At 41.7% G+C, this 14,446-nt stretch overlaps 1 long non-coding RNA gene across 8 annotated transcripts in view; it reads left to right on the plus strand.

Annotated features, from left to right (window-relative positions):
• LOC142662344 (uncharacterized) overlaps positions 1 to 14,446 on the plus strand; it is a 528,950-nt gene that overhangs the window by 314,441 nt on the left and 200,063 nt on the right. The window lies entirely within an intron of this gene.

Here is a 14,446-nt window from a genome sequence, read left to right on the forward strand (position 1 = left end):
GGGGGTGGAGGGGTGGGGGGTGGGGGGTTCACTTCTGGTTGTCCTAGAAAGTAAAATACATGATCACAAAAATGGAAAAAATGGGCCTCTTAACTTGTCACATCTTACTTCAGCTTGTTTTCTATTAAGTATGGCGTATGAAATGGCGGTCTTAATAAATCCGCCCTCGTGGAGCAGAATTCTGGCTGTGCGCCTCTTTTTTTTATTGTCTTAAACACTTTTTTGGACACACTCGGCAAAAAGCCATGGATTATTGGCGAAGGCGACATGGTCTAGTGGAAAGTTGACCTGCGCCAAAATTTTGCCGCATAAAAAATGGTATAATCTAAACAAAACAGTAGGTATAAAGAAGAGAAAAGTGTTTAGCAAGATGCGCCAAATTTATCATACAGCGTGCACCACTTTGATCATTTTGGCGCATATTATGACTGCCTTGTCTAAGTTTACGCTGTATAAGGGTATGTTCACACGAGGGCGTCCGTAACGGCTGAAATTACGGGGATGTTTCCGCCTGAAAACATCCCCGTAATTTCAGCCGTACCGGCATGTGCAGGCGCTTGAACGCCGCGTCCATTACGGACGTAATTGGTGCTGCTATTCATTGGAGTCAATGAGTAACGGCTCCAATTACGGCCAAAGAAGTGACAGGTCACTTCTTTGACGCGGGCGTCTATTTACGCGCCGTCATTTGACAGCGGCGCGTAAATATACGCCTCGTGTGAACAGACAAACTTTCAATGGGCAGATGTTTGTCAACGCTATTGAGGCGCTATTTTCGGACGTAATTCGGGGCAAAAACGCCCGAATTACGTCCGTAATTAGTGCGTGTGAACATACCCTAACACTAACATTATTTGTAAATCCACCCCCATGTGTTCAATAAAGTGACAGCCGTCCCTTCCTACAGTAGCAGAGGTACAGTTTCTGGTTAATAAAACCGCAGCACCGTCTGCACTAATGTGATTCCTGTCTCGACATCGCTAAATTATAGACTCGATGTGACTAATTCCCGGGTCTGGTTAATTGTGCTGACTGCTGTCACTACGCTGTTACACATATTTAAGAAGCGTTACATGTTGTTCTGTGTTTAAGAAAAAGCAATAATCTACATGCAGCAGTGTCAATTATTCAGCGCTGGTGTTTATTACCCGGCTTGTCATGAGGAAGTGCTCCTAATAATCCTTTACTTCTAAAGATTGATGGCCTATTCTCATAGGCTGATGGATCGGGGTCCGATCAGCTGTTTTGAAGGGGCCGCAGCGCTCGTACGATCGCTGCTTCCCCTTCATTTCTTCTGGCTCACTGTAAATCTTCAACACACATTTAGTCGCGATTCACAGGAATTTCAGTCTTTTCGCCCATTCACTTCAATCCTGGGGATAGGCCATTTTTATTGGCCGGAAAACCCCTTTAACTCCAGGACATCAGGGAAACGGGCAGCCGGGGGCTTCTATTTGATATGAATGGTCTCGAGTTAACACAACATTGGATGTCCGCAGTGCCTGCTTTTGCTGTACCCCTCAATTTCTGCTAGAAATTTTTTTTTCTTTCACATACATCATACTGTAATGTGGGTCTAGGGGAAAGGTTAAACGGAAGGTGTCGCAAATTTTTTTATTTTTTATATAATATTGCTTTTAGTATGTCATTAAAATAAATGTAATTTATTTGTGTTGTACATTTTACTTTTTTCTTTTACTTCTCTATGGGGGCTGCCATTTATTTTATTTTTTTTCATTTCTGTATGTGTCGATTAACGACACATACAGAGATGGAATACGGCACATACATCCCCATAGAGAATGCGAGAGCCGTTCCATTCACTATAGCGTATGCCGTCTGTGTGGGAAATGTGCCATTTTCATGTGGACAGTAAGATGCGGACTTCCGGTCGCGGCTTCCTGCCATATGTTCAAGGCAGCGCAGACGTAAGGACTAGGAGCGGAGGCGGCAGATGCGGCAAGAGCAGGTAAGTCATGTTTGTGTATGTGATGTGATGTGTATTTTTGTGTTATACTGTCTGATTACCACTGTATCTAATCCTCCTACACTGTACATTCGCTCAGAAAATGGCGGCACACAGTCTAGGAGATTTGAACATTCAACCCCCTCCTTTCTCCTGGCACTAGCCAGAATAAAGGAGGGGGAATTGTGTGAGGAGACTAGAGCGAGTGTGTCTACTCCAAATTTGCAGCATAAAGCAATGAGGTTGCTTTACCACATTGCCAATGCTGCAATTTTGGGAATTGCTCCCTCTAGTGATCAGCACATGGAAATGTTATAAATTAGAATCTACTCAGAGTAAATTCCATTTTATTTTCATATCCATACTCGGGTGACAGTTGTCCGGTGTACACAGCCCTGTTACCACTATTATACTACTATAGTTATTTTATATAATATAATATATAAATTATATAGTCGACTGCGCTATTGATTCCGTAAAAACAAAACGAAAACCTTATACAACGGGGACAAACGGAAACCATAAGCAACGGAAACATTACCACTGAAATCAATGGTATTACAAACGGAACCTATGGTTTCCATTTGCCTTTCCTTTGACGGCTTCCTCCGACGGAAAGGTCCGATGGAACCCCTCAACGGAAACCAACGCTGATGTGAACACAGCCTTAATCTGATAGTTTAGGCAACGCAAGGTATGGTTAGGTTTTAGCCATCATCTACTAAATGGACTGATCTATAATCTTCGTGTCGGCCGACTCTTGTAACAATGTCGCATTTGCCTTTTCTATATCCCCCATCAAGCAGCAGTGGATGGGAACCCCTAACAATAGACACTACATTATAACTATCTTCCCTCGCCTGGGCAGCATTTTACTCAACCAGTCGCAGTGGTGCAGCATGGATTGTGCAATGTTCTTTATAGCGATGTAGTAACTGCTGGATGATGGCAAAGGAACAATAAACCATGGCAAAGCCTGCCCTAGTATAGCGGGTCCCAGGACATAATGAATGCCTACTGGTGAGGAGGGTGCATTACACAGCAGCCCAGTGTTGGAGAAATCAGCTCATGTTGTGCTCTTCATTGATAAAGAATGTTCCTCTCTTTCATAGCACAGCTTGAAATAGCACTGGGGCCTGCAGGGCACTATGAACTGCCCATGCGAAGAGGGTTTCCTTTGAAGAATGGCAGCATGTAGCAGAAAATACAAATCTGGGAAGACTGGCGGGGGAGGGGAATATACAATAAGACCGTATAGAAACTTGGGACCTGAGTTCATGTTGTAGAAATTTCTGCAACATTTGTCTTTTTTTATTTTTAGATTTTTTATTTTTTTAATTCTGCAGTGATTTTATTGTTCCAGAATAAGAAATAAACACAAAAAGTAACCTTGCGAGAGCGCGGCGCACATTGTGAATCCTATTTATTGCCATCCTTCAAACTAAAAATACAATCACTTGAATCAGCGCCAGTGTCATTTCCACCGCTCTTCTTGTCTCTCAATCCTGTAATTAAGCAGTCCTTCTGGGGCCGGAGTTCTTTGCAGGGGAATTGGATCTCATCCAGATACTTGTGCCTCTTCCAAAGTTATCAGGGATGGAGTGGGGGGGGGGGGCCCGATCTCTTCACTCCCCTGAACATCCTCTTGCACCCTACAGCTTACCGAGCGTCCACAAATAACAGCTAATTATGTTAGGCTGTCTGGGCTCCTGTCCTGATAAAATCATTCATTAATTCTGATCTCTTCCCTCTCTCTCTGAGGGTTGACATTATTTTAGCACTTTAAACATTCTAAGTCCCGGCGCCTGACATTTTCGTCTTTACTTTGGTAACGACGCCGTACGACTGAAGGACATTTCATTAACAACGACGGACAATAACATCAGTCTGTGTCGCAGCAATAAAAATCAGCAGAGATAAGCGGCGCTGATGATTTCTGGAGCCGTTAACATATTTCCTATTGAATATTTGCTCCCTCTGGCTGGGGAAATTATAATAGTTTTATTTTTAACGCGTTGTCCTTTAAAAGTGCCTGACATGCACAGTGCAGATACGTAGCCTCCCTGTATGATGGCAACCTGGCAGCATCCAAACGTAACCTCATAAGACCCCTTTTAGATTTGGACGTCTATACAGTGCCGAATCTAATTTACAATAGTGATCGTAATTGCACCCAATAAATGGCCACCAAATGGGTAAACAGCAGGGCCATACAATGTAAGGCTGGATTCACACGAGCATGTTCGGTCCGTAAAGGACGGAACGTATTTCGGCCGCAAGTCCCGGACCGAACACACTGCAGGGAGCCGGGCTCCTAGCATCATAGTTATGTACGATGCTAGGAGTCCCTGCCTCGCTGCGGGACAACTGTCCCGTACTGTAATCATGTTTTCAGTACGGGACAGTTGTCCCGCAGCGAGGCAGGGACTCCTAGCGTCGCACATAACTATGATGCTAGGAGCCCGGCTCCCTGCAGTGTGTTCAGTCCGGTACTTGCGGCCGAAATACGTTCCGTCCATTACGGACCGAACATGCTCATGTGAATCCAGCCTTAGTTCCTTCCCTTCTTAAGGAAGAGACCAATGTTGCTGGGAATTTTGTCATATGTGCCCTCTATTATTTAGTTGTAGGCTATGAGCTTCCTTCTTACCAAATACCTACTGACCTGTCTCCCACTCCTTATTGTGGGGTACCGTGGTCATTGCAGAAGATTATGGGCTCTGCTAGTCTTTCTCATCAGAAGGGGGCACTGCCAGACCAGAGTCCTGAGGGAAGGGAACATGCTGATGTGATTACACAAGGCTGACACACACTTTCTGGTCTTGACTCTAAAGACATTGGTAGGAGATCAATTCACTAACTACACAATTATTCTGGGGCAGTAGGACATTTTCATTTTTGGCTTTAAATTCACCCCACTGACTTGAAACCTCGTATTACAGGCTGAACTGCGTCCCAAAATCGCAGAAACAAGGGCAGGTTAAAAAAAAAAGAAATTCCCAGAAGCATGCAAACAAGCAGCAATGCTATATGGGAGGTAGCACAGGGGCGAAATATTGAAGCACATCCACTCGCGCGCCTATCATTCATGAGGGGGTGGCTGCATAGCATTACAATTGCACTCAGATAAGGCCTCTATTGGGTGCCAATCGCTCGGTTACATGCAATGAAATGAGTCCCAATATGGTTTTATGTCTAAGGTGACAACGCAGATCTCCTCACGCCATCAATGATTGACTGCTTTTGTGTCTTTTGAATTACTCATGGAACATTTCTAATAGATTTTTCAGAGTCCGAAAATACAAATGTTAAGAGCCCCAATATATCTGGATCCTTTTGTCATTTTGTGGCATTTGACAATGCGGTCAGAGTGATCACATGATGAATTTTCGCTCTCGGTATTAGTATAAACAACTGCATTGATTTTATCATTACCGGCCCAGTTGCTCAGTGTTTTGTACAAATTAGTCTTCAGGAAAGCCTGTGTCAGCATGTCAGCAACCGTCCCGTGATGTCTTCATTAAATCCGAGCTGCTCTCAACCCAATTTCTAGAATGTCAAACTACAAGACACAGAGTAATCTTTTCTGCAAGAAGGAAATGAAAAAATAAAAACTAACTAAAGTGCTGAATGTGACCTTTGTCCGGCGTTCACAATAGGAAAATGCGTCTTTCATGTTTCCCTGGTGAATGCTTAATTACAGAATATCTCTGAATGTATCTACAGAAATCGCAGGATTAGTGCCATTTGTGGGATTCAAAGCTCGTCATTAAGAGTTAGGAACGTGATAATCACGAGTAAATGTGACGTGAGTTTATTAAATATTTATCCCATGCCCTATTTAAAGACAGTACGAGTACAGTTTAACATTGGAGGAACATTTTTCAATGTTGTTTTTGCTACTAAGGCCCCATACACACGGCCCGTAAAACAAAAAATATAGGATATGTCCTATGTTTTGCGGTACACTTCTACGTCACGGACACCTTCCCGTAAATAAACGGGAAGGAGTCCGTGGACAATAGAAGTAAATGGGTCCGTAATTGCGGTAAACTACAAGAAGTCAAATCTTCTTACACCCAGGGAGGCAGGTGGTGACATTTCTGCTAAAATGTTGCTTGCTCTGCCGTATTTTCCAATGGGTATTGTAATGACGGGGAAGGGAGACAGACAGGTGAGCCCTAATCTACCCGCCACTCAGTCCCTGCCTACTTGCACGGCCTGTCCTAGGCGACGGCGTACAACTGGGCGACGGTCCCTACGCTCAATAAGTGCACAACAGACCAACAGACAAGGGCACACAGAAGCTAAGGGAAATGGGGCAGTTGCCCACGGCAACACCGGGAGCAACAAGAGTAGTGAACGAGCCGAGTCAAACCAGGAGTGTACAAGGTACCAAACGCAGGGCAGGAGAGTAGTCAGTAAAGCCAGGGTCAATTTGAAGCAGAGGACAATAGTACAAGCAGGAACAGCAGAGCCAGGAAACCAGACAGAATCACAGGCAAAGGAGGAGCAGGAAATGATGGTATAAATAGACAGAGGGTGGGAGCTAGCTCCATCTGGCCAGGCTGTAATAGGTTCTCCCACTCCTCAGCCTCCCAGCCTGAGTGGTAGCAGATCGAGTCACTCTAACAGACCCAGGCACAGATGCAGGCTGATTAACCACGGGCGTCGACAAAGAAGCTGTGTCAGGCAAATCCATTACAGGTATATTGAGATTTATTTATTTTTTAGCAGTCTGAGACTAATTCTAAACCATTGTTGTTCTTTTCTGTCTTTGGAAACCTCAGGGCAGAATATCAAGATTTACATTGATCAGCCATAACATTAAAACCAGTGACAGGTGAAGTGAATAACATGGATGATCTGGTTACAATGGTGCCTGACAAGGGCTGGGGGGGGGGGGTGTATATTAGGCTGCAAGTGAGCAGTCAGTTCTGGAAGTTGATTTGGTGGCATCAAGGTAAAATCCACTCTTGTAAGGATCTCCGCTACTTTGACGAGCGCCAAATTGTGATGGCTAGTCAACTGGATCGGATCACTTCCAAAATGGACAGTCTTGTGGGGTGTTCCCAGCATGCAGTGGTTAGTACCTAGCAAAAGTGGTCCAAGGCAGGACAACCGGTAACCAATGACAAGGCCATCAGCGCCTAAGGCTCAATGCACGTGGTGTGCGAAGGAAAAACCGTCTTGTCCGATCCCACAGAAGAGACACTTGATGTAAAACTTACTGCTGGCTATGATAGAAAGGTGTCAGAACATGCAGAGCATCACAGCTTGCTGTGTGTGGGGCTACGTAGCCAAAGATCGGTCAGAGTTCCCATGCTGACCCATGTCCACTGCTAAAAGCATCTAAAATGGGCACGTGAGCATCAGAACTGGTGCACGGAGCAATGGAAGAAGATCGTCTGGACTGAGGAATCCCGTTTTAGATCATGTGGTTGGCCGGGTGCTTGTGCGTCGCTTACCTGGGGAAGAGATGGCCCCAGGATGCACTATGGAAAAATACAAGACAGTGGGGGCAGTGTGATGCTCTGGGCAATGTCCTGCTGGGAAACCTTGGGTCCTGGCATTCATGTGGATGTTACTTTGACAAGTACCACCTACCTAAACATTGCTGCAGGCATGCACAGTGTAATTTCATAACTGCAGTGCCCTCTTTCAGCAGGATAATGCCCCCGCCACACTGCAAACATTATTCAGGAATGGTGGGAGGACCATTTCAAGGACTTCTAGGTGTTGACTTGTCTCCAAATTCCTCAGATCTCAATCCGATTGATCATCTGTGGGATGTGCTGGAAGTCTGATCTGCGAAGGCCGCACCTCACAACCTACAGGACTTAAAGGATCTACTGCTAGATACCACAGGATACCATATTGTGCCAGATACCACGGGAGCCTTCAGAGGTCTTGTGTCCATGCCTCGATGGGTCAGATTTGTATGGGCGACTGGAGGGTGACATACACAATATTAGGTAGGTGTTTACAATGTTATAGCTGATCGGTGAATGCTACGTGATATTATGTGATCTATGTTAAAGTAAATGGTATAGAAGTCCTTTGGGTGATACTTACACAGCTATGATTAGTGATTTCAGAAAAACTGCATTGGCTTTGGGTGTCTAAGCAGCCTGAAACCCTCCTCATCGGTGACTCAGGAGGCTGCTCTGTCCCTTTCCCATGCAGTTGCGTAGCTATAGGGGTCGAAGCGGTCACAGTTGCGAACGGATCCCTAAGCCTGCTTGTTAAATAAATTTTCTGTGCCGTGAAGCCGGCACTTCCTGGTTACGGTCAGATGGTACACTTCGTGTACCATGTGACCGTATTGTTACGTGACACGTCTTCCAGCCAGTGCAGTGGAAGAGCCGGTGCGGAGGACTCCAGGTGAGCTGCAGAGTCTGTATTGTGTTGTGTTGTCTTGTAATATAATGTATTGTGTTGTATTGTGCTGTTTGCAGTGGAGAGGGGGGGGGCGTTAAATTACAGCCCCCCTCCTCTCTCCACCGCAAACTGCACAATACAACACAATACATTACATTACAAGGCAACACAATACATTACAAGGCAACACAATACATTACAAACTGTGGTTCGCGTCCCCCTGGGGGGGGGGGGGTTGTGTGAAGACCTCCAGGGGGTCGCGAGTCACTCACCAAGGTCCCGGTTCCAATCAATGCTGGAGCATGGAGCTGACGTCTCCTTGCTCCAGCATTCACTGTGCCCTGAGCGGCTCAACGTAGGCAAGTGGGATGTAGCGACATCATCACGCCTGTCTGCGCCGAGTCACTCATAGCACACACCGGAGGAGGCGAAGGATCCTCCACCCGTCGTGGGAACGGGGATAGGTAAGTAATTATGCTATTTTTCTATTATGCACATAAGGGGGCATCATACTGCATGGGGGGCTGATATGGCATGGGGATGATAAGATGGGGGGCATTATACTGTATGGGGGGTATTATACTGCATGGGGCAGTTATGGGGCATTATACTGTGTGGGGGCAGCTATGGGAGCATTATACTGTGTGGTGGCATTATACTATGGGGGCTGTTGGGCAAGGCGTCTGGGCATACGCGAGCGCAGGGGTCTGATGATGGTGGTGTTGGGGAGGGGTAGCGGGGCCCAAGCTGAATTCTTGCACCCGGGCCCATGAGCCTTTAGCTACGCCCCTGTCGCCATACATACTGGCTGCCAGGTAACTGACACATATGGACTGCGGCTAATGACACCCAATACGAGGGAAGCCTGGGCAGCAGCTTTATCTGTTCATGAGGCTGCAGCTCCACATGGCTCCATCACTTTGCATCCTTCACTTTTAGCTAAACGCAGATTGTTGTCACAGTTTGCACCTCCATTTATCAACATTTTCCATCCCATTTATTTATTTAATTTAACCAGTTTCCAAGCGCAGATTCCTTCCATTGGTACCTTTATATATATGTGCCACCTTCGCCTCTTCATGATCTGCGCTGCTCTGCTGCATCTCGCCAGTGTTGTGATTCAGAGAGAATAGGACTTCTTACACTGCTTGAATTACTAAACAGCAGAACGACCTCCAGGCGGAATCATTTCCTGGGACAAACCTCCGAAAATTGGGATGGTTTCTAGAAATATCGCACCATGAGCATGAAGTACCCACAAAGCGGCCGGCGCTGCCCTCGCACTATGACTACTGCCTGTGCACACAAACTTGTAATGAGCTTTATAAAAGTGATGAAATCTCAGGGATTATTAAGAGATAAGAAAGATTATCACATCTGGAACCGTCAATACAGATTTCCAGAAGTGAATGAACGTGTATGCAGAACAGAGATGAGAGATTAGCCGCTTCCTTGTGTCACGGCCTGCTGACTTTTATATACAACATGAAAATCAGCAATACAGAATCAGCCCGGCCATATAATATTGTATAAAGTATTGCAGCTGTCCAGCGTTCACCAGCTCCATTTAAGTCAACGTTGGTGAAAATTACCTGCAACATCTTACACTGAGTTTATAAAATGAGATTTGATGCTAGACTGTGACTTTTTTGTCTATAGCGATCAGTATAAGAATATTCGCATACCAATACGTGTGTAAATGCTATAGATATACTATGTCAGCTTCTCAGCATCTAGTCCTAACCATGCGTACCAATGTATGTTAAAATTAGTTATATGAGCGTAGACTACTCTTGTAAACCCAGGCCACGTATTACACACACACATTAGTGCATCTGCACCTCCAATCAGACACTAAGATACTAGTTCAGTTGAAAGTATTATAGTAGTTATATTCTTGTATATAGGGGGCAGTATTATAGTAGTTATATTCTTGTATATAGGAGGCAGTATTATAGTAGTTATATTCTTGTATATATGGGGCAGTATTATAGTAGTTATATTCTTGTGTATAGGGGGCAGTATTATAGTAGTTATATTCTTGTATATAGGAGGCAGTATTATAGTAGTTATATTCTTGTATATATGGGGCAGTATTATAGTAGTTATATTCTTGTGTATAGGGGGCAGTATTATAGTAGTTATATTCTTGTATATAGGGGGGGCAGTATGACAGTAGTTATATTCTTGTATATAGGGGGCAGTATTATAGTAGTTATATTCTTGTATATAGGAGCAGTATTATAGTAGTTATATTCTTGTATATAGGGGCAGTATTATAGTAGTTATATTCTTGTATATAGGAGCAGTATTATAGTGGTTATATTCTTGTATATAGAGGACAGTATTATAGTAGTTATATTCTTGTATATAGGGGGCAGTATTATAGTAGTTATATTCTTGTATATAGGGGCAGTATTATAGTGGTTATATTCTTGTATATAGAGGACAGTATTATAGTAGTTATATTCTTGTATATAGGGGGCAGTATTATAGTAGTTATATTCTTGTATATAGGGGCAGTATTATAGCAGTTATATTCTTGTGTATAGGAGGCAGTATTATAGTAGTTATATTCTTGTATATAGGGAGCAGTATTATAGTAGTTATATTCTTGTATATAGGAGCAGTATTATAGTAGTTATATTCTTGTATATAGGGGCAGTATTATAGTGGTTATATTCTTGTATATAGAGGACAGTATTATAGTAGTTATATTCTTGTATATAGGGGCAGTATTATAGTAGTTATATTCTTGTATATAGGAGCAGTATTATAGTAGTTATATTCTTGTATATAGGGCAGTATTATAGTAGTTATATTCTTGTATATAGGAGCAGTATTATAGTGGTTATATTCTTGTATATAGGGGCAGTATTATAGTAGTTATATTCTTGTATATAGGAGCAGTATTATAGTAGTTATATTCTTGTATATAGGGGCAGTATTATAGTAGTTATATTCTTGTATATAGGGGGCAGTATTATAGTAGATATATTCTTGTATATAGGGGGCAGTATTATAGTAGTTATATTCTTGTATATAGGAGCAGTATTATAGTGGTTATATTCTTGTATATAGGGGCAGTATTATAGTAGTTATATTCTTGTATATAGGAGCAGTATTATAGTAGTTATATTCTTGTATATAGGGGCAGTATTATAGTAGTTATATTCTTGTATATAGGGGGCAGTATTATAGTAGATATATTCTTGTATATAGGGGGCAGTATTATAGTAGTTATATTCTTGTATATAGGAGGCAGTATTATAGTAGTTATATTCTTGTATATAGGGGGCAATATTATAGTAGTTATATTCTTGTATATAGGGGGCAGTATTATAGTAGTTATATTCTTGTATATAGGGGGCAGTATTAGAGTAGTTATATTCTTGTATATAGGGGGCAGTGTTATAGTAGTTATATTCTTGTATATAGGGGGCAGTATTATAGTAGTTATATTCTTGTATATAGGAGCAGTATTATAGTAGTTATATTCTTGTATATAGGGGGCAGTATTAGAGTAGTTATATTCTTGTATATAGGAGCAGTATTATAGTAGTTATATTCTTGTATATAGGGGGCAGTATTATAGTAGTTATATTCTTGTATATAGGGGGCAATATTATAGTAGTTATATTCTTGTATATAGGAGCAGTATTATAGTAGTTATATTCTTGTATATAGGGGGCAGTATTATAGTAGTTATATTCTTGTATATAGGTGCAGTATTATAGTAGTTATATTCTTGTATATAGGGGGCAGTATTATAGTAGTTATATTCTTGTATATAGGAGCAGTATTATAGTAGTTATATTCTTGTATATAGGGGGCAGTGTTATAGTAGATATATTCTTGTATATAGGGGGCAGTATTATAGTAGTTATATTCTTGTATATAGGAGCAGTATTATAGTGGTTATATTCTTGTATATAGGGGCAGTATTATAGTAGTTATATTCTTGTATATAGGAGCAGTATTATAGTAGTTATATTCTTGTATATAGGGGCAGTATTATAGTAGTTATATTCTTGTATATAGGGGGCAGTATTATAGTAGATATATTCTTGTATATAGGGGGCAGTATTATAGTAGTTATATTCTTGTATATAGGAGGCAGTATTATAGTAGTTATATTCTTGTATATAGGGGGCAATATTATAGTAGTTATATTCTTGTATATAGGGGGCAGTATTATAGTAGTTATATTCTTGTATATAGGGGGCAGTATTAGAGTAGTTATATTCTTGTATATAGGGGGCAGTGTTATAGTAGTTATATTCTTGTATATAGGGGGCAGTATTATAGTAGTTATATTCTTGTATATAGGAGCAGTATTATAGTAGTTATATTCTTGTATATAGGGGGCAGTATTAGAGTAGTTATATTCTTGTATATAGGAGCAGTATTATAGTAGTTATATTCTTGTATATAGGGGGCAGTATTATAGTAGTTATATTCTTGTATATAGGGGGCAATATTATAGTAGTTATATTCTTGTATATAGGAGCAGTATTATAGTAGTTATATTCTTGTATATAGGGGGCAGTATTATAGTAGTTATATTCTTGTATATAGGTGCAGTATTATAGTAGTTATATTCTTGTATATAGGGGGCAGTATTATAGTAGTTATATTCTTGTATATAGGAGCAGTATTATAGTAGTTATATTCTTGTATATAGGGGGCAGTGTTATAGTCGTTATATTCTTGTATATAGGGGGCAGTATTATAGTAGTTATATTCTTGTATATAGGGGGCAGTATTATAGTCGTTATATTCTTGTATATAGGGGGCAGTATTATAGTAGTTATATTCTTGTATATAGGAGCAGTATTATAGTAGTTATATTCTTGTATATAGGGGGGAGTATTATAGTAGTTATATTCTTTTATATAGGGGGCAGTATTATAGTAGTTATATTCTTGTATATAGGAGCAGTATTATAGTAGTTATATTCTTGTATATAGGGGCAGTATTATAGTGGTTATATTCTTGTATATAGGGGCAGTATTATTGAAAATATTTTCTTGTATATATTCTCCACTATGACATCCATATGCCCTAATAGTATGAACAGTGGTCACCATTGTTTGATGCCTCTTTCCTAACAGGGAAGGTATAAATAATAACCGTTTTATTTTCCATAACTGTGGCCCTAATGAATCGATAAATAAAACCCTGATGTGTGACCGGTGCCTAATAAGAATAAGTTAAAGGGCATGGCCAAACGTGGCGGAATTGCTCTGGAATTCCGCTGTGGCCAGTCCGCTGCGGAAATCCGCAACGGACAGTTTCTCCATTGGTTTCGTCAACTTTTTAGTTAGGTTCGTGCACACGTGGTGGAAAACTCTGCTGCAGACCATAGGCTGCGGTGCGTAATTTAGTATCCGCAGCATACACTGGCTGTTGCGGACGTGTTGCGGACTCTTTGCGGAATTTCTCCATTGACTTCAATGGAGATTCAAAATTCCGCAATGAAATCCGCAGATGTCATGCACATGTTATGTGTGCTGCGGAGCGTATTGGTTTTAAGAAAAGGATATTTCTTCATTCTGGCTGGACCTATGTATTTCTAGGTCTATAACCTGATATATATAATATGACTGAGATGAAATGTTTTAAAAGACAGCAGGAAGTTCTCTTCACCTGAATACACAGCGGCTAGTCCGCATAAATTTCCTGCACATTTTAGGCAAAGCCGCAACAGAATCTGCAACGCAGATTATGTGCGGCATTGATGCGGACAGTGTCGGCAGAAATATGCCACGTCTGGCCATGCCCAAACACTATGTTTTTTCATGGATTTGCAGCTTTGATCTGGTCTTGTCTTGCTTTCTTCTGGGTTTCTCTCTGCCCCGTTCTTAATGAATAAAATATTGGGACATATGTTATTTTTATGTTGCGGGGCGGTCTGGACGGCAGTAACATTTTTGGCAGAGATCCACTCCGGAATATTCTTAGAGCGCTTTACTTTCGGTTGATGGTGCTGAATCACTAAGTTTGCAATTAAGTGTAAGATCTGAATCCCTTCAGCCAGTTCTCATATAGGCAGCACTTGGTGTTTTATAAGTCGTTTTGGATCCTGTACTGTAGCGG

Source organism: Rhinoderma darwinii, chromosome 10 (assembly GCF_050947455.1).
Source record: "Rhinoderma darwinii isolate aRhiDar2 chromosome 10, aRhiDar2.hap1, whole genome shotgun sequence".
Classification (NCBI taxonomy): domain Eukaryota; kingdom Metazoa; phylum Chordata; class Amphibia; order Anura; family Rhinodermatidae; genus Rhinoderma; species Rhinoderma darwinii.